Source organism: Prinia subflava, chromosome 1 (assembly GCF_021018805.1).
Source record: "Prinia subflava isolate CZ2003 ecotype Zambia chromosome 1, Cam_Psub_1.2, whole genome shotgun sequence".
In the NCBI taxonomy this organism is placed as follows: Eukaryota; Metazoa; Chordata; class Aves; order Passeriformes; family Cisticolidae; genus Prinia; species Prinia subflava.
The window spans coordinates 89826862-89844995 of NC_086247.1; the positions used below are offsets into that span (position 1 = coordinate 89826862).

At 43.6% G+C, this 18134-nt stretch overlaps 1 protein-coding gene across 11 annotated transcripts in view; it reads left to right on the forward strand.

The window, feature by feature from the left end:
- The first annotated feature begins 12893 nt into the window (after window positions 1-12893).
- Window positions 12894-18134, forward strand: part of ATXN1 (ataxin 1) — a 223761-nt gene continuing 218520 nt past the window's right edge. For 8 of the 11 annotated variants that reach the window (XR_010081080.1, XM_063402890.1, XM_063402872.1 and 5 more), the window contains exon 1: window positions 12894-13182. The gene's annotated coding sequence lies outside the window, so the exon portion shown is untranslated. Of the gene's footprint in view, window positions 13183-13259; window positions 13705-13724; window positions 14273-18134 lie in introns of those variants that run through there. The other 3 variants (XM_063402907.1, XM_063402916.1, XM_063402925.1) reach the window with 2 other exon arrangements.

Here is an 18134-nt window from a genome sequence, read left to right on the forward strand (position 1 = left end):
GCATCTTTTCTACTGATAGAAGTTAATAAAAGGGAAGAAAAGAAACATTTTATGTAGCTTTTCCATAGCAAGAAAACATGTAACTGATTTTACTATGTGTTGCTTATAATTAATCTTTTTCATATCTACCAGTTATGGCAAAAAACAGGAGAACTCTAATGACAGTAACGTTAACTGAATAAAATTTTGGTTACTTTAGCTTTAGTGAATAATTTGTCTTCCTCAACCTGATTTACTAATATCTTAGTTGTCAAGTCTCCCCATTCTGTGCATTCATTTTGTAGTTAGAGAGAGATTGTTTATAATTTACTGTTTAAGTCTGAGTGCTGTTATTTTGTACTGTCAAAGAGCATCTGTTGCAGTAGATAGCTCTTCATATGTTAGTGCCACAAAAAATAAAGCTTACCAGCCATGGTAGCAGCCAGTTTACGAGCACCTGGTAATGTTCAGCTGTGTAAAGGGGAATTTCTTTTGAAGGGGCAGAAAATAGAATTGCATAAGTGAATTCTGTGCAGTAATCTACAATGGGATGGGCTTATGTAGGACTCATTCACACCAGCTGTGTAATCCAAGTTCAACACTGGTTCTCTGTGTGGGGTAAAATCTGGGCTAAAATTTGTAGGCATTTGATTGTTACCTGATTATCCCTACAGGCTTCCCAGTGTTTTAACCGCAAGTTTTCCAGAAGCTAGCCTACATACTTCCTGATTCTGTAAGTAGAATGAATCTAGAAGATCTGATTTAGCTGTATCCATACGCAGGCAAGTTCTGTATAGGTATAGATTTCATGGTTGGCTTTGTCAGTACAGACAGGATGAAGTAATTTCACAGCACATTGGAATTAATGCTGTTTGCCTTGTGACAAAACCCCAAACCTCGTCAATGAACCCTAGCAAGAGACTTGCTGTATTTAGGGCTGGCTATGAAGCTTTACTTCTTTTAAACTTGATTATATGTCTTTATTTCTGCCTGTTTGTTTGTCTGCAGAGAACAGTAAAAGCCATAGTTTATGAGGCTTCTCTTCATTGTACCTTGAGAAGGCAAGCAAGGGTTCTCAACAGTGCAGCTGGCACTAGGCAGCTCTCATTTGCCCAAATGGTACTATACGAGGTTTTACCACTGCTGATAAGATCCTAACCCTTGATCAGTCATGCTTTGAACTCATACTTCATACCATCACCACAATTATTATCCCTCTCTCTACAGAAATATTAGTTGTGACTTCATAGATCAAATCAAACCATGTACTGATTACAAGTGCATAATTGTGTTCATGATGGGCTTCCTGTGCACCAAAAATTGTAGCCTAGCCAGCTTTAATGGAGCTCTTTACTTCAGAATAAAGCTGATCATCTAAAGCCCAGAATACGAGTCACCCAACTTGATCTCAGCTGTGGTTGTGGATCTCACAATTTTATTATATCAGGCTTCACATTACCTGTTAGAGACCACACAGCCAGGCAGTGACATGTGTTGTACTTTTTCCAGCTACTTATAGACTCATGGAAGTATGAGCTATAAAAGAACATGAAAAAGTGTCTTCAAATGTAATAAAGTTTAAAAAACAAAGAATTGGACATTGCTAGTTACATCAAGCACTTATTGTTCCACTCTACTTCATGTTTCCTTTGATCTACTTTAAAGTCATTGCAAACTTTGTTAAAATTCAAATTCCACAATCTTTCCCCCTGCCCCCCAAAGGGTCCTTTTGCCTTGGACTCATATTTTGAGAAGCCTACTTCTTTTGTGTTACTAAAATGCCAAGATTTTAATGGAATGCTTTATTAGGTTTCCAAGTGCTTCTGGCCAATAACAAGCAAAGTTCAGCTCAGTAGTTTTAATCTCACAAACATCAAATCTGTTTCCCCTGCATGTGAGAAGAGCCATGCAGCTCTTAAGAAGATTAAAGCTATAAATTCTAACATTACAAGGGCCAATACTTTCACAGTCCAGATCAGGATGGGTTATTTTATGTAAGTTTCTCCTCATGTGAATTTCTAATACTATTCCTTGACTGGGTTTTGACTGGGCCTTCCCCTCCTCTCATCCTGCTGTGTACTAAGGTATGGTATTTGCAGGAGGTGAATACATTGCTTATTCTTGTATGCTGCCTCTTTATTTTAATGTTAGGAGGTAAATTATATCATTTTCATTATCAGTGCAGCTCAGAAAACCATCTGTTGCTCCAAGACATCAGGATCAGTAGTCAGCCACCCCCAAAGTAAGCAGCTGTAAATCGAGAATGACTATACTTTCTAAATGCAGAGAGGCTTTTACATTAATCTCCTGGACTTGCTGAGTGGCTGATGCAGTGCCCAAATGCAAGTAAACTCAATTAGTAAAAATAGACATGATGTGGCACTTCAATATATGGCGTTTAAACATGTGTTCTACAAAGCAGAAATGCTCATGTCCCAGATACTCTGCTATTCTGTTCTGCCCCTACGATTGAGTTATTTTCCTGGTTGCCAAATACCTCATAAAAACGAATAGCGATGTTTTGTTTTCACAAAGATGCACTACTGCTGTCATTTACGCAGGTATAGATCTGGAGAAACTCAGGCAACATGTTAGGACTCTGGATGCTCAGCAACTCTGAAAAATTACGCTTGACAATTGCCACTGGAAAGCTACTGTGCAAACCAGCTTTAATGTTCCTGTGTTTTATACGTGCAGAGTAACATGAAGCATACTATTGCAAGCAGATAAGAAACGTTTGCAAGAAACATACTTTTTGGAGCTTTACGTAACAGGGTGGGTCTGGGTACATTAAATTGCATCTTAAGACTATGGGCAATTTCCTTCTTTACCTCCTTCAGCAATATAGCAGGCTACACCTCTTTTTTTATGGCAAGCTGATCAAAGTCAATTTATTCAAATGCAAGTTCTCTAAGATCCCTGTGCTCCACTGTGTAACAGAAGGGCTTAGGTCTGGGTGTGGTGTTCTTGACCTTCTAGTCTTTTGTCTTTACAGCCTGTTTTGCTTCCTCTGTCTGCCCAGTTTTAGCCAGAAGAGTGATCTAAAGAGACCCTGTTTGTTTTCCGCGCACATTATGATAGGCTGCCATTGTGTAACGACATACAGTATGCAGGATAAAACACCCTGCTTATTATAGTGCAGTTAAAAGGCCTGTCACTATTTCCATTTCAAATTCCTATTTTCAGGAGTTTACTACTGAGCCGTAACAAATTGCAGGCAGGAAACTTGGCAGTCACATTCCCAGCCTAAGAGCAAATGCTTTAACCGAGTTTAAATAAATAAATTAATTAATATTAATGGCATGTGCTTCCAGCATGCAAAAGAAAGGAGGTTTTGTTATTGTTTTGTTTGTTTTATCCTTGAAACAAACAATGACGATTAAGGATGGTATTTACATACCTACCACCCTTGTACAAGAGTTATACACCAGACCATGAGCAGTGTTACCAAATGATGGAGATAATTATCCGGTGGTCATTCCTGACTCTCCTAAGAGGAATATCAAGAAAGAAGGGCTGTTATTCAATGCCTAAAAGGTATTAATTCCTAAAGATTGGGAAGGACAGAAGAGAGTTGTATATCATAAATACTCACAGAGCTAACAAACCACACCTTGATAACCATAGTGGGTAAGAGTGAAATTCTTTGGGGTTAGCTTAAAAGGAAGAAACATCAAAGTAAACAAAATAGTAACACTGTAGAGTGGAAGAGTTTGAAGTATAATAACTAACAGGTGAAATATTTGAAGAGTAAATGTATTTTCAGTGTATTTTAACAATCTAGATTTTAATTATACAGCAAATATTCAGAGTTTTAAGTCCTGAAATAATTAAAAACCAATTTTTGGTCTGTTGTGCAGATAGCCAGGATTTCAAGCTGGCAAATTCTTCACACTTATCTTTCTGTTCATTGAAGATTTGAGCACTAGAGGGAATCTAGGAACTGGTGACCATAAACTACATTAATTCAATGTGCTGCTAAGGGAAGGTGCCACTACAAGAGTAGCAGATTCAGAGGAAGCAATATACTGGAACTTAAGTCATCCATTTAACATTTTGGCTAGTAAGAAGCATTAAAAATGTGAACACATGAAAGGCAAATCCTCAGAAAGCAAAATAAATAGGGAGTAGCAGATTCTTCAAGAGTAAAAGGGGCTTGGTGGTTATTGGGATTTTTTCTTCAGTTTTGTTTTCAGGAAATTATAATTTTTTGTAGGTTGAAATAAGAAAACACTCTTACTTCACCATTGGAGAAATTGACCTTTTTGCCCCACTGATTGTTTGCCATTTCTGAAGTCAGCTGGCCTCAAAACTGCAGTCTTTTCTCAGGAGGTAACTGTTCTGAGACATATGTCACATCATGGAGTATTTCACTGCATCGTTTACTGCAGACAGCATAACCTGTGTGCCTATGCTGTAAACTGCCTGGGGAGGAAACTTGGCCTTATGTAACTGACTACAGCATCTAGTTTGAACAGGAAAGGGGTGCTGATCCACATTTAGGGATATGAGGGATTATTAGAATATAAAATAAAAGGGGTTTTAGAAAATCACCAAGGAAAAAATTCTATTTCCAGCTACAAGGAGATTTCGTGATCTCACTGGCGAGACCTTAAATGTGTGCAAGGTTGAGATAAATGTGTCTTGGTTCAGGTAAATGTTTTTGGAGGCCAGACAATGACTCCTGTACAAGTTGATCCTTTTAGGGACAGTTGTAGAGCCTGCAAGCTCCTCTTCTGCAATTTTCAGGATGATTGCTACAAGGGACTCGAAGAAACTCTTCAACTTGGCAGTGACTCATGCTGAGCTAAAAGCTTCTGGGCATGTTCTTGGGAACTTCTGATACTCTGAAGAGACTGTAATGAGAGACAACAGTGGTGCTGGGATGCTTGCCCAGATGATAAACTATGCAGGAATTTCTCTACGGCTGATAACTCTGCTCAGGACCCTGTGAAGTATATACATTGTGTAACAATACCTGTAGGCTCTCAGAAATACCCTTGGGGGCAGCAGCCACTGGTATTCAGTAGTCATAAGGTCTGTCCCCTCTGCTCCCTCCTCCCATAGTGGTACCTGGTTTGACTCAGAGTTGTTTGAGGAATTGCTTGCCCTTTCCTACCTCCCTGCTCCCCCCTGCTATGCATTTTTAACCAGCAGGGTGAACAGGAGGGCTCAAGAATTAGAGGACAGGTATATATGATACATGATAAAGACCCTGCAAGGACTATACCCTATCATATAAACATAAAAAAAAAAAAAAAAAAAGGCTGAAGTTGTAATGCAGCAAGGGTGGCAAGGTCTCTTACACAGGACTTCAGTTTGCAAGATTTTGGGGTGTATTAAGAAAAAGTATGCTTTCAGCTGTGTCTGGAGATGGATCACTTTGGAGATGAGGGAGGTGGTGGTGCCTACATATGCAACTGTTTACTGCAAAAGGAGCAGCATTCAGGGAATAGCAGGAAGAGCAATTGTAGATGGCAGAGGTGATCTTGACTGAGACTCTCTCTGGGCTAACTTGCTTTGCATTAACCAGCAGGGAAAGGGTGTTCATCTGTGCAGTTATTGCAGGGTAGCTGGTGTCCTGTAAATACACACCCTTGAATGCCTCACTAAAACATGTTCATGAGGCCATACCCTCAAGCACAAAGCTCACTTGAAATGTATGATTCAGAACCATTAAGACAATGGGACAACTTGTACACCTTAAATTAGACACCAAGTTTACACACCTAGCTGAAGATGAGCCAAGTAAGGGAGAGAAATGACTTAATACCTGTCCTAAGAAATGAGATATATCATGGAAAAGGGAGAGACAGATTAAATGGCAGGAAAACCATCTGGCAGTCCCACTTTTGTATCATGTCATATGATTTGGACCTATGATGTATATAGGTGTGTGAAATAATCTGAGATTGGTGGGAGATGTCCCATCAGTTCTGATTTTTTACACAGGAATGGACTGGTTGACAGAGGTAGTTTATAAAATGGGAAGGGTTTTAGACAGTGTATGTTGCTAAACAAGTATGAAAGAAATGTTGCTAGAACTGTGGGTTTATTTTTGTTTACATTACTACTGTTTTCTCTTGTCCTTGATATGTGGAACTGTTGCTTTTCTGAGTCCTTGGCTAAGCCTTGGAAAAGAGAGCATTCCATATTGCCTTTATAGTAATAATACTTGTACTTCACTGTGTCACCACTGTTCTGTGGAATAAAAGGAAAAATTTTACTATCATTTTTCTACAGTCAGAAGAAAAGAGAGAGTGCAAATGTCTCACAACTAAGACCAAGACAAAGGGACTCAGAACCAGGTAAGAATTGCAGCAGATGCAGTGAAGACTTTGACTGGTTTTGGTAACAAGCTTTCCAGCTTGGAAGAAGAGGAAATATTATAGAGGGCTGCAAAGATCTGTGTGGCATTGATAGTATGGGTAGGAACTGGCCATTATTCCCTGTCTCAGTGCAACAGCTAGGAACACTGAATGAAGCAGGCAGGATGAGGGGATTCTTCTTGCATCAGGGACTTAACCTGTGCAATGTGACATAGCACACACCTACAATTTACAGATGGCAATGGAGAAGACTGTACAAATCTTGGGAGATAAATGTTTTAATGTAGTATCCTACCTCAGGCCTCCTGTCACTTTTCCCAGGACACTTTTTTTAAAAAACTGGAGTTTTAGAGTTCTATGGGCATGTACCTGTTACCTTGCAGAAAAAACATGAAAAACACCCTCTCAGCTTGTAATTGGATAAATTGAAGGTAAATGTTTACCATGCTCATTTAGGTTGTTGATCAAAGCCTTGAAGGCTGAGGAATTCCTACACTCCAGGCAACACACTGTCATGCCTGTTGTCCATCTTGGCCTGGTGATTTTCCAATTATGAGTCAAATATAAGGGTATAGATATAGCAATTATTTCATACCAAAATGATCCCATTTAAATTTTTGTTTGATGTTTAGGAGCTGTTCAAAGTCTTCATTCCTGTGACTGCAGGTTTTTTTGCTATATGACACCTTTTGAAAACAAAGAAATACAGCTCTTTCCTGTGTAGAGGATGCCTGTATTTCAGAAACATTTCTCTTTCTGGTTAATACTGTCTTAATTACTACTTTTCTTTTTGAAGAAGATGTAGATACAAGATAACTTTGGTCTTGAACATTAAGCAGCTTGCACTTCTCCCTGTCTTGAAACCAAGGCATTAGCCCAAACTTACCTATATTGAATGACTTTGGTAAACCAGACTTCTGAATTTGCATGACAGCTTTGGGGGCAAGGCCCATGTGTATAATATTTTGTGAAGAGGTAGAGACAGTGAGAGTAGAAAATAGCTGTCATTATAAATTGTGCATTTTTTCAACAAAACATAAAGATTTTTAGCATGTGAACAAAAAGAGCAGACTTGGCAGTAGCATTGAGCGCAGTGGCTCTGGAGCTCTGGTAGGTCAGTTATCCATGAGGTAGGAAGGATTTGTTCAATAGACCAGAACAGCTCAGTTGGGGCCATTAAAGGATTTAGGGGTCAAAAATCCACATTTTCAAGTTCTATATCTGTTCAAACAGGTAACCAGTCCATTCTAGCCCCTTCCCCTTCTCTCACAAAAACTTGTGACATTTATCAAAACTTGTATAGCATTGATCAGAGAGACTAACAGGTTTTGGAAACCACAGTGACTTATATGTAGGTAAGACATTTTAAGAAAATTCAAGAGATATTTCCCAACCCTAGGTATTTACAGAGTAGATGCTAATCTAATCTGACTAGACCATAACACCCTTAAGAGACAGAAAAAAACCCTGCTAAGTGAACTCCAGATAAATCTCTGTACCAGGTATGATTTAAAAGGATGGGACAACATGTGTCTCTTATAAGGGCATGTGGTCCCTGGCTGCTCCCTGCTAGCACCTGAGAGCGCTCTCCCAGACAGTGGCCAGCAAATTCTCCTGAATTCTGGTTAAATGTTAATCCTTGTTAACAGCACTGCCTTAACATCCCTGGATACAAAGCACTTCTGCAGGGCAGAGCTTCCCCTCTGCGTCCTGCTGGTGTACTTTAACCCCAAGATGAAATGATCACTTCCAGTAATTAGACAGAGTTGAGTTTCCATTTGTGCTTGGCCCTTCTGCTCACACCAGCCATATGGGTAGCTGCAGTGTCAGAGGAGATAGATGGAGGCCAGGATACAGATTGAGACCTCAGATGGCTGAAGAGCACAGGCCATAAAGCACCTAACAGGTCATAGTAGTTATTACTTGATAGGTACCTAGATCAGTTAAGCACCCTTAGAGAAGGGCTGAGCACTTTTATTTTCCACTGGTTGCCACAGCTTATGGGGCTAACTGTGCCTGTGATCCATCCTGGTGTGGTCACTGGTGGGTTAAGTGGTCTTCCCTTCAGAGCAGTGACCTGTAACTGACTGACTTCTTATTCAAAAGACTAAATCAGACTCGATTTTGAGACTTTAGAAGAGTCCTCAGTTTTCTTAATTCCCCGATGAATTGCTTTCCCCAGTTTTAAAAAAGCAACAACAAAAAGACAGTATCTCATTTCAGATCTCCATCTAAGGACCTGTTGTTACTTTAAAGCCATTGAAGCTATTGTTATTTAAAGAGAACTTGATTGTGTCTTTCAAAAAATCAAGACAATGATAAGGTAAACATTTTTTAACCTAAACATCCCATTACTTAAACTGTAAGGCATGACAATGATTTCTTCATCTCCCTACAACCCCTACCTAGCCACAGCGTAATAAAATAAAAAATTTTACGGCAGCCTTTCCTTAGAAGTTACTTGCAAAGGACCACCGTTTCAAATGATAAGATTTTTCTCTTAGAGTCACAGTGTAGTACTACATACTTGCTTAGTTTCCATGAATGCTTTACTCTCCTTTCACTAAATGTTAATTTGCATGAGATACTTGTGGCTTTAAAGAGACAGCATAGGCTCTCTGTGTCTCCCAATCTAATTTCCTTGCATCTGAACTCAATCACAGAGTTCTGGAGAACATCATCAACAGCTCTGTTTTGACAGGGGATACACTCATTTCTAAGTGCATACACAAAAATTAAAGACATTAGTCATATTTTGTTACATTCACACAAGTGGCACCTAAAAAATATAGTCCAAATAGATTATTGTTCAGATCGTGTACATTTTTAACTTTCCTGAGGAAAGCATACTTTAATTAGCCAGCTGTAACCCAAATTAGAGTTTCTCATTTGTTAAAGCTGTAAAAATACCTTAAATCAGCTGCATATGTCTGAAATAATAACAAAAATAACCACATTAGCAAAAAATATCTGAATGTGAGAGAGCTATAAATAGATAGGAGGTGAATTGGACAGTCGGCAGATTCTGAGTTGGATTAAAAACATCTTACTTAAGCCAAAAACATGGCAACCAATATTTTCTGCTTTAAAAATATTTGAGATGAATTTAGTTTTATGAAAGCTGTCAGAAGCTGAAATGAATAGTAGAAGTTCTCTGTTTATTTACAAACCAATGGTATACCTGAAGAGTAAAGCCAGGCACCTTATGAGCAGTGACAGTAAATCTTTGATTGTATTCAAAATTCCTTTTTGCTGGTGGACAAGAATGACCTGTATGTTCACATTCTCTCCGGGTAACCTCTGCCTTGATAACACTTGTCATTTGAGCAAATGGTATGACACGTCTGTGAGGTGGATTACTACTGTCCACTAGAGGCTGTAATGAGACCAACAATGTCATTTTATGACAGATTGAAGACTTGAACTGTAACGATCAATAATTGGGAGATTGCTTTTCACACTCAATACACTGTCAAGCACTGCATTTCCCTGAATGTTAGTGTTAAAAAAATCCAACTTATTATGCCTCCTATTCTCCAATTTTTTATAAGTACTATTAATTGTATAAAACATGCTGTGTAGATGGCACATTACAACTAGTTAATTGAAAAATAGTTTCTTCTAGACAGTGTGCATCTTGCATGCCAAATTATTTAGTATCTTTTGGTCAGTACTATATTCTCCTGGAAGTCCTGTAAGTTTCAGCACATCATCAGCAGTAAATGAAAATGCTTGGGTCTATGTGGGTTTTTGTGTCCCACTCTCTCGCCTTCATCAGCACCTCGATGTTTTGTGGAATCCTTTGTGCAGGGAATATATTGAGGCCCAGTGTAGGCCCTTGGCAGGGGAGCCGCTGAGGCACAAGGATATCTTGTGACATGGTTGCATATCCTGTGTATTAGGCCATGTTCGTAGAGGCACTGTCCCCTCATCCCTCATCTGTTAATGCAACCAACATGTATCAAGTCAGAATGAAGGTGAGAGTGGCTTATGAACCTGACATGGCTGGTGGCAGTCGTGGCACTTCCCAGAGCCATGGGTTAAAGTGCCTGCTGGCTCAGAAAAGCACTATTGCTTTAACTTACAATGCACTTACATTGTGAGGATCTCTTTTCTACTCCGAAGCAGAAACATAGACAAAGATATAAAACCCTAGAGTATACAGTGGCAAAAAATGAGGGTCCTGAGGCAAACACTATAGTCACAGAGTGGAGGAACACACAAGCCTCTTACATGAGCCTGCTGCAGAAGGGAAAGTTGTCCAAAGCTTGCTTCAGCATGAATGTGGCTTCTCTTTCTCTGCGTGTGCCACACCTCTTGGCAAGGTGAATGTTTGAGAAGGAAAGATTCCTTTCTCCTGAGGTAACACTCCATACTACCGGAATAAAAAAGGTGGCAGACAGAATGCCTTGTACTCTGAATTGAACCTTGGTGATGAGTTTTCAGTTTCTCCAGGGCTTTGACTTGATTTTCAGTAATCTCCAGTCTTTGTCTCTTTGCCTTGGTTCCTTTTATTAAATCAATGAACCTTACATTAGCTGGGTGAATACAATTTTGCTGTCTGCTTTGCTGCTGTAGATTCACTCTCTCATAGCACTGAGTGGCATGTTTGTCCAGATATCTTGGCCTGTTGCTGCTTCTGTCTCCAGATCTGCTAGATTCTATTCTGCTAGAACAGAAAATCATGTTGATTTTCTTTGTGAACTTGAACTAAAGATACAGGAGGTACTGTGGTAAAAGATCCTTATTTTTTATAAAGCTAGTCTGTATTACAGTATCAACTCTTAAATCCAGAATGCTGCGGCTTACAATGTTATTACTAAATTCTCTAGCAATTACAGTAAGTCAATACAGTCCTTTATAGAAGGGACTCCTTTGCCAATCTGCATAATGGCAGGCTGAGTTCTAGGGTAGTTTCCATCTCAACTCTAATGCTAAACTTAATCTGCAGCTAAAACCTAATGCTAATATAAAATGGACACATAGGAGGTATACCTGCTAGAAACCTGGTACCTTGGAGCTTATTGTCATGACAAGCTGCAACAAACAGCTTGATCTGGATGGCCATGCTACATGGAATGCACATCTCAGACCTTTCTGAGGCCGGGGACCCCACAGCATCCAGCTCCTTGGAGCTGGCATGTAACAGCCTTTGGCATTTATGCAACATTTTTTTGCAATGTCCTTGGGGTGGGGAGAGGCCTCTGTGCTCTACTTCTCTTCCTGATGCCAAAGAAGAGAGTGAATGGTTTCTTATGGGCCACTGTTGGTTTGCATGCAAACATAACATCCCACTATCCTTTGGCTGCAATTATCCAATTCATTGCTTTCATAATTTATTTCTTTCAGTTATACCTAGCTTGGTAAGTTGATTTTTGGGGGTGGTGGGGGGTGGGAGGTTGTTTGTTTGGTTTTAATTTTTTTTTTTAATGAGAAGACCAGACTGAGACAGTCCAGAAGGAAGATAATTTCTCTGGTATCTGTTTTGTATCTGTGCGTGTTACTTGCCCATGACTGCAGTTTATGGCACTTGCAGACACCTGTGTTGAGGGAAGTAAGAGAGTAACACACTGACGCTAGAATGCCAGGGGAGTTTGAGTTGCCACAGTTGGCAGGGAGTGGCGGGGGGAAGTTCGGGAGAGGCTCAGAGTGGTCTGCAGACAACTGGGAGAGATGCAAAGGGATCTTGGATGAAACCAGTGCTGAGGAATCCAGAGGGAGTTAGTACCCAAACATGCGTGGTTCAGCCCTGCCTGTCTTGTAGTTCAGTGACGGTATGAGTCAGAGTCTCTTTGGTCTGAATGAAGTGGAAGGTACTTTCTACAAAGCAACTCAAGGATATGCCAAGAATCTGGATAAATAAAACTAATTCAGAAAAAGGGAGTGGGATGCAGCCTCTTGCTCTAAATCACTTAACAGTTCGCCACAGAAAAATGCAATATGGCATCTTAAATAAAATCACCCTCTTCTGACTCTCGCAGAGGCTGCTTCAGAGCATTCCCTGGTTTCCAGCACAGTTTTATTTCCTCCCTTAGAGAGACAGACCAGCCTTGACTGAGCAACCGATTTTCATGCATCCTTTAAACCAGCATTCCGTGCCATTTCTGAAGGACAGCACACGTCGCTAGCTGTCTGTTTCTTCCCCCTTAAACAATATAGGCTTGGGGTTGTTTTTTTCTTTTTTTCTTTTTTTCTTTTTATTTCTTTTTTTTTTTCTTTTTCCCCTCCCCATCTCATTTCTTTCCGCCTGCAAAGTGATTTGAGAGCCCCGCGACGCAGCCTGCTACAGGAACGGGGACTTCTCTGGAACACTGGCGTGCGCAGGGATTAATCCCACCGTAGAGTCAGCCTAGCCTTTGAAGTGTTACAAGGGGAAGGAGGAGGTAAGTGTCGAGGCGAGCCCCCAGCCCCCTCCCCGCCCCCGGGCAGCGTACGGCGGCCCGCGAAGGGTTAAAGGCCGCCTTGGCCCGGCGGTGCCGTGCGTATGCAATAATCTGTGTGGCTCTCTTGGCCGACTGCCAGAGTGTTGCCTTGCCTCCTCCTCCTCCCTTCTCTCCCCCCCCTCCCCCCCCCCCCGCCTTTTGCATGAAGTAGGATCCTTGAGCTGTTGCAGAGGCAGCCAACTGCTCCATATTTGGCTTCTATTACCCATTTACATGCTGGAGAGCGGAGAGGGAGCGAGCGCTGTACCGCAGACATCATTTCTACTACAGTGGTGGAGACATCCCGGACCTGTGTCACTGCAGGGGGAAGGAAAAAAGCTAAACAAACAAAAAGCAGACCCAAGCCCCGTGATCAGCTAGGAAGACATTTGTGTGCGAATCTCTCTCTGACCCCCCACCCCCGTCAACCCCACCTCCACTGACACTTTACAGTAAGTGGCTTTTTTTTCCTCCTCTGCTTTCTGCCTCCCCCCCCCCCCCCCCCCCGGCTTCTTCCCTTGTTTAGACTGCAAACCGCCGGCGATTTCCAGCTGGAAAAACACGGGGCTGAGGGGGCAGGGGAGCGAGCTGCCCACTCTGCCAAGGGGCTGCAGCCCGCCTCGCTGCGGCCGCCCTCGGCCCGCCACGGCCCGGCCCGGCCCGCAGGCGCTGCCGCCGCGGGCCCGGCCCTGAGGGGAGAGGCAGGGAGGGAGAGGGGGGCGGCCGCGAAATGGCCGAGGACGCCGCGCAGGGAACGGAGTGGGGATGCGGGACACGGGAGGAAGCGGGGGCCGGGGCGACCCCGCGGCAGGAGCCGCTCGTACAGCCCTGCCCCCCCTGCCCCGCTCCTTCCTCCTTCTTCACCCCCCCTCTCCCTCCCTCCCGCTTCCCCCTGGCCCGGGCGGGGTGTGGGTGGCCGCGGGGACGGTGGACATTTTGCGAGTCGCGGCTGCCCCCGGTGCGGCGGCCTCGGGGTGTGTGAGACTGCGCGTGTGCTCGTGTGTGCGGGGGGGCGGTGTGCGGTGCCGGTGCGTGTGTGTGCGGTGTGCGTGTGTGTCAGCGTGGGGGCTCCGGTGCGTGCGAGCGTGTATGTGTGTGTGTCTGCGTGCGGTGCCGCTGCGTGTGTGGGTTACCGTGCGGTGCCGTGTGTGTGCGCGGGGGTGCGGTGCCGGGTGTGTGTGTATGTGCGGGGGTGCGGTGCCGGTGCGGTGCCGGGTGTGTGTGTATGTGCGGGGGTGCGGTGCCGGTGCGGTGCCGGGTGTGTGCGTGCGCGGCCGGCGCGGCGCGGCGCGGCGCGGGGGGGCTGTGCGGGGCGCGTACGCCGGGCGGACCCGGCGGGGCGCAGCTCGGGGCCGGTCGCCGGCAGGGCCGGTCGCCGCCACCGCACGGCGTATGTAGTACGGCGCTGGGCGGCTGCCGGAGGGTGAATGAAGCGAGGAGGAGGCGGCGGCGGCGGGGGAGGCGGCGCTGGCGCTGGGATGTGCCCGGCAGCAGCTCCGCTCCGCTTCACTCAGGGCCCAGGCCGGCTGCAGACGCCACCCGGTACTGCCGGGAGGGACGGGGCGGGAGGGATGGGGGAAGGGGGGCGCTGCCGCCCCGCTGCCCCGCTGCCCGCCCTCGGCTGTGGGGTCCGGCCGGCGGCTTCCCGAGGGGAAGCGGGCCCGGGGTTCCCCGCCGCCGCCCCGGGGCTCCGCTCGCCTCCAGCGGCGGCCGCTGCCCTCCTGCCGTTCACCGATCCCCCGCCGCCTCCGGGTTTGCTTGGGTCGGGTGGGGGTGGTTGGGTTGCGGGGATTTGGGGTTGGTTGTTGGTGGTTTGGTGTTGGTGGGTTTTTTTTTGGTTTTTTTTTTTTTTTTTTTTACCCTAGGGCATCGTAATTACCGGCAGAAAAACAAATAAATGACCCCGTGTACGGTTGTGGGTGCTGAATCCGTCAATGTGATTCCTGAGAATATTAAAGTCTAAATTAAAGCGTGCTGGAAAAGCGCTAGCTCCTACTGTAATAGTAATAGCGATAATAATAAAATGACAGAATTGGGAGCGATTTACATGTTATTGAAGAGGAGGAATTACTGAAGAGTAATAATAGAAAAGAAAACAAGTCGGAAGCCCGTTATATAATGCACTGTGTAGACAACGAGAGCGACAGGCTATTTTTATTTTGTTTACCGTATGCTGTGTAATAGGGACTCCTCCGAGCAGCATCTCTTCCCTATGAGCCCGAACTCCAGATAGAATTGAGGGAAAATTTTAGGCATTTCTTTTACGACTAGACGAAGAAACATAGATTTGTAAAACCTTCCTCTTTACAAATGATTTCTCTGTACAGAACGGGAAGGGTGTGTAGGTAAATGACCTTTGCCGGAGACCTTTTCCCTTTCATATGGGAAAGAAATTCATATTTTGTAACACGGCTTACACTTTAACCTTTAACGCTCGTGGTTATGTATTTTATGCAGGAATGGTTACTTTACACGTCAGATACGGTCAGGCATAGTGAGTTACTCTGCTGACACACTGATAAGTCAAGGACTTTTAATTTCAGTTTCGAATGAAAACGTCCCCTAAAGGAAAATCCCGGCTTCATCTTAATCTATTTCTGTTTGGGTGATAGAGACGGTGCAGTTTTATCATATGGAGCAACGGTTATGAATGGGGGAGAGAGAAATTGAGAATGGCCAGGGAAAATATTGTGCCGTAGTTATTTTTGTGATATGTGCTGCAAGATAATAGTAGTAATTGTACGCGATTGCACCTAATTTGTTCATAAAACTGGCCCGGTATTTTACAGGTAGCAGCTATTTTGAAAAGGTGGCTGTAATCTCACTTTTTACGTAAGGCAGTAGTCGATAGGTTTTCCTCCGTGCTCGGCTGTCTGTCTGTCTCTCTCATCATGTAGCGACATGTCAGCGGTGCCGGCTTTCAGCGCGCTTACTCCAGCCCCGATCAGTCATGTAATTAGATCAGGCTGCCATGGTAACAGACGGGATTCACCGTGTTCACCGGCCAGCCAGGTGCGTGTGTGGCTGGCGGGTGACTCGGCGGGCCACCGCCAGCCCTGCCAGGGCCGCCTTGGTGGCGTGCGGCCACCGCCCCGAGCTTTCCGAAAATTGAGAGATGCCGGCGGTGGGTTCCTGATGGCCGGACTTCTCGGGAAGGGTGTTCTTTTCCCACTGGAGTGTCAGGCAGGTGGGACCGTGCGTGGCACGCTTAGCAGGTCAGCCAAATCGTCAGTTCCACTTGCGTGTATTATTAGCAAATTAATGAAGGTGTGGTACTTTGTAAATATGCTTTTGGCTTATACAAGCTGGCATGAAAGTTTCTTCAGAGTTTTCATTTTTTTTTTCCTCTCCCCCCCCTCCCCCCGCCTCCCCCCTGTCTGTCTGGTTTAACTGTTTACTGGCTGTAGCAGTGTTTGCTAACAGTTCGCATTCCAGCACTCTCATCATAGGCCACAGGCGTGTTGTTCTCCACTCCTGTACTGTACTTTACACCCTCTGGCCAGTAAGATGAAAATTAGTACAATAAATAAATACTTGATGTCAGTATTGTCACTCTGGGTTTGTTAAGACTCCTTGTAGTTCTTAGCAAAGTCTAGGCCCTTTTGTGTGTTAGAGGAAAGCTGACTGCAGTTTCTCGTGATAAAACCCTAAGTATATACTGTTAAAAACAATTTTTGCCTCAGCAAACACTTTGTTTCTAGTATGGATGTATTTATTGCATTTGTGCTCATCAAAATATTATATCCATGGAGCAGGAGACTTTGTGAAATAGTTTATAATAATACTGTCAAAGGATATGCAATATAATTAGCATTGAACTTCATGTTGCTCTTAAAAACATGTTTCACTGAGCAATGTATATTTGTCTTCATTCTCATTGTTTGAACATCACTCTTTCAAGCCTCTCTTCCATAAATGTAGGTATAATTTTTTAAAAGCACCAAATTTGGCACTATGTTCTAATGTCATAAATCTGGAGCAGCTCCAGGGGATGGGATTGTGAGCCACTTACATGGGTGTATATCTCAAATAACTCCATTTATTGGACTTAATCCAGGCATGTAGTAGAGTAACCGAGCTCAGAAAGTGATCTGCTGTGTATCACTGTTATTTTCTTTATATTGCTTTTCATGGTAAAAAGCACTGTGGGCTTAAATAGGATTTTTGCCTGATTAAGGAGCTGCATTAAGTGTCTACAGAAGTGGGTAACACCCCTACTCCAGTCACTAATCTTGGGTGCACTTACACGAATATTGAACTTGGCCCAGAGGATTTTGTGTCTCAGTGATGAGAAATCATCAGCACCCACAGCTCCTGAGAGTTTGTAGTACCAGGCTGGAACATAAAGCAATCCAGAAATATCTCAGTAAAATAGATATTTTAATCCCTCTGATGGTAAAGCACTGTGGCTGGAGGAGGAGGCAATGAGAAATGCCTGTTGGTGGTTCAGCTCTTGTGGTGACAGGCAGCGGCCGTCCTGGGTTGGGTGTGATGAGTTTGCAGGTCTCAGCCCGCCTGCCAAGCAGGAGTATTTCTTCTTGGAGGGGTGAGGGGACAGGGTATTTGCAGGCAATTTCCTGCCCTGAAGTGCAACTTCTCAGTGCCTCAAGTAACTTGCCCTTCTGGCTAGGAGAGAATATCCTCTGCTCGGTGCAGCCGCCTCTGTTTTGGGCCTCCATTCTGAGGAGATGGTTTGAAATAGAAGAGCTTGTTAGGGGGACTGGCTGGAGGGAGTGCAATAGTCACGAGTAGTGCAAGCCTTTGTGTGCTGCATGCTGTGTATACATGTTTTATTGAAAGACAAATGACCTGTGTGACTAAGAGTGTTAGAAAGTAATTCTTTTCAAAAAGGCCATATATACATAGTTTAAAAAAGTTTTCTGAAAAATAAACAGTGCAACTTTTCTTTTTTAGCCCCATTGCATCTATTTAGAAAGGTTGAAAAAACTAGTTCTGCTTTAAAAGACATTTACAAGAGACCTGGAATTTCACTTAACAAAAATTTTTTATGTAATAGATCCAGTGGCCTAGTTTCCCATTAATTAAGAAAATAGACACTTGAATGCAGTCACCTGAAAAGCAACTAAGGATTTAAACATTAGAATTTTAAAGTAATTGTCTTAGTAACATGGCTAGTAAAACAAAATCAAGGCCTAATTTTCCCCTTGCTGAAGTTTAGCAGCACATTTTAGCAGATGACAGTCAGTATTATCATTGTCATTGTTTATGCACACGCTGCTTTTGTTGTTGTGTACTAATTGAGGTGGAAATAAAAAAGTATGGCAGGCTGTAAAGGAAGTGCTTGTCAGGATTGCATAGATGGTCTGAAGCACTGGCTGCAAACCTACTCCAGCGTGCGAGGCGGCTGACGCTGGTGATGCTGGAGGGAAGTGGGGCTGTGACA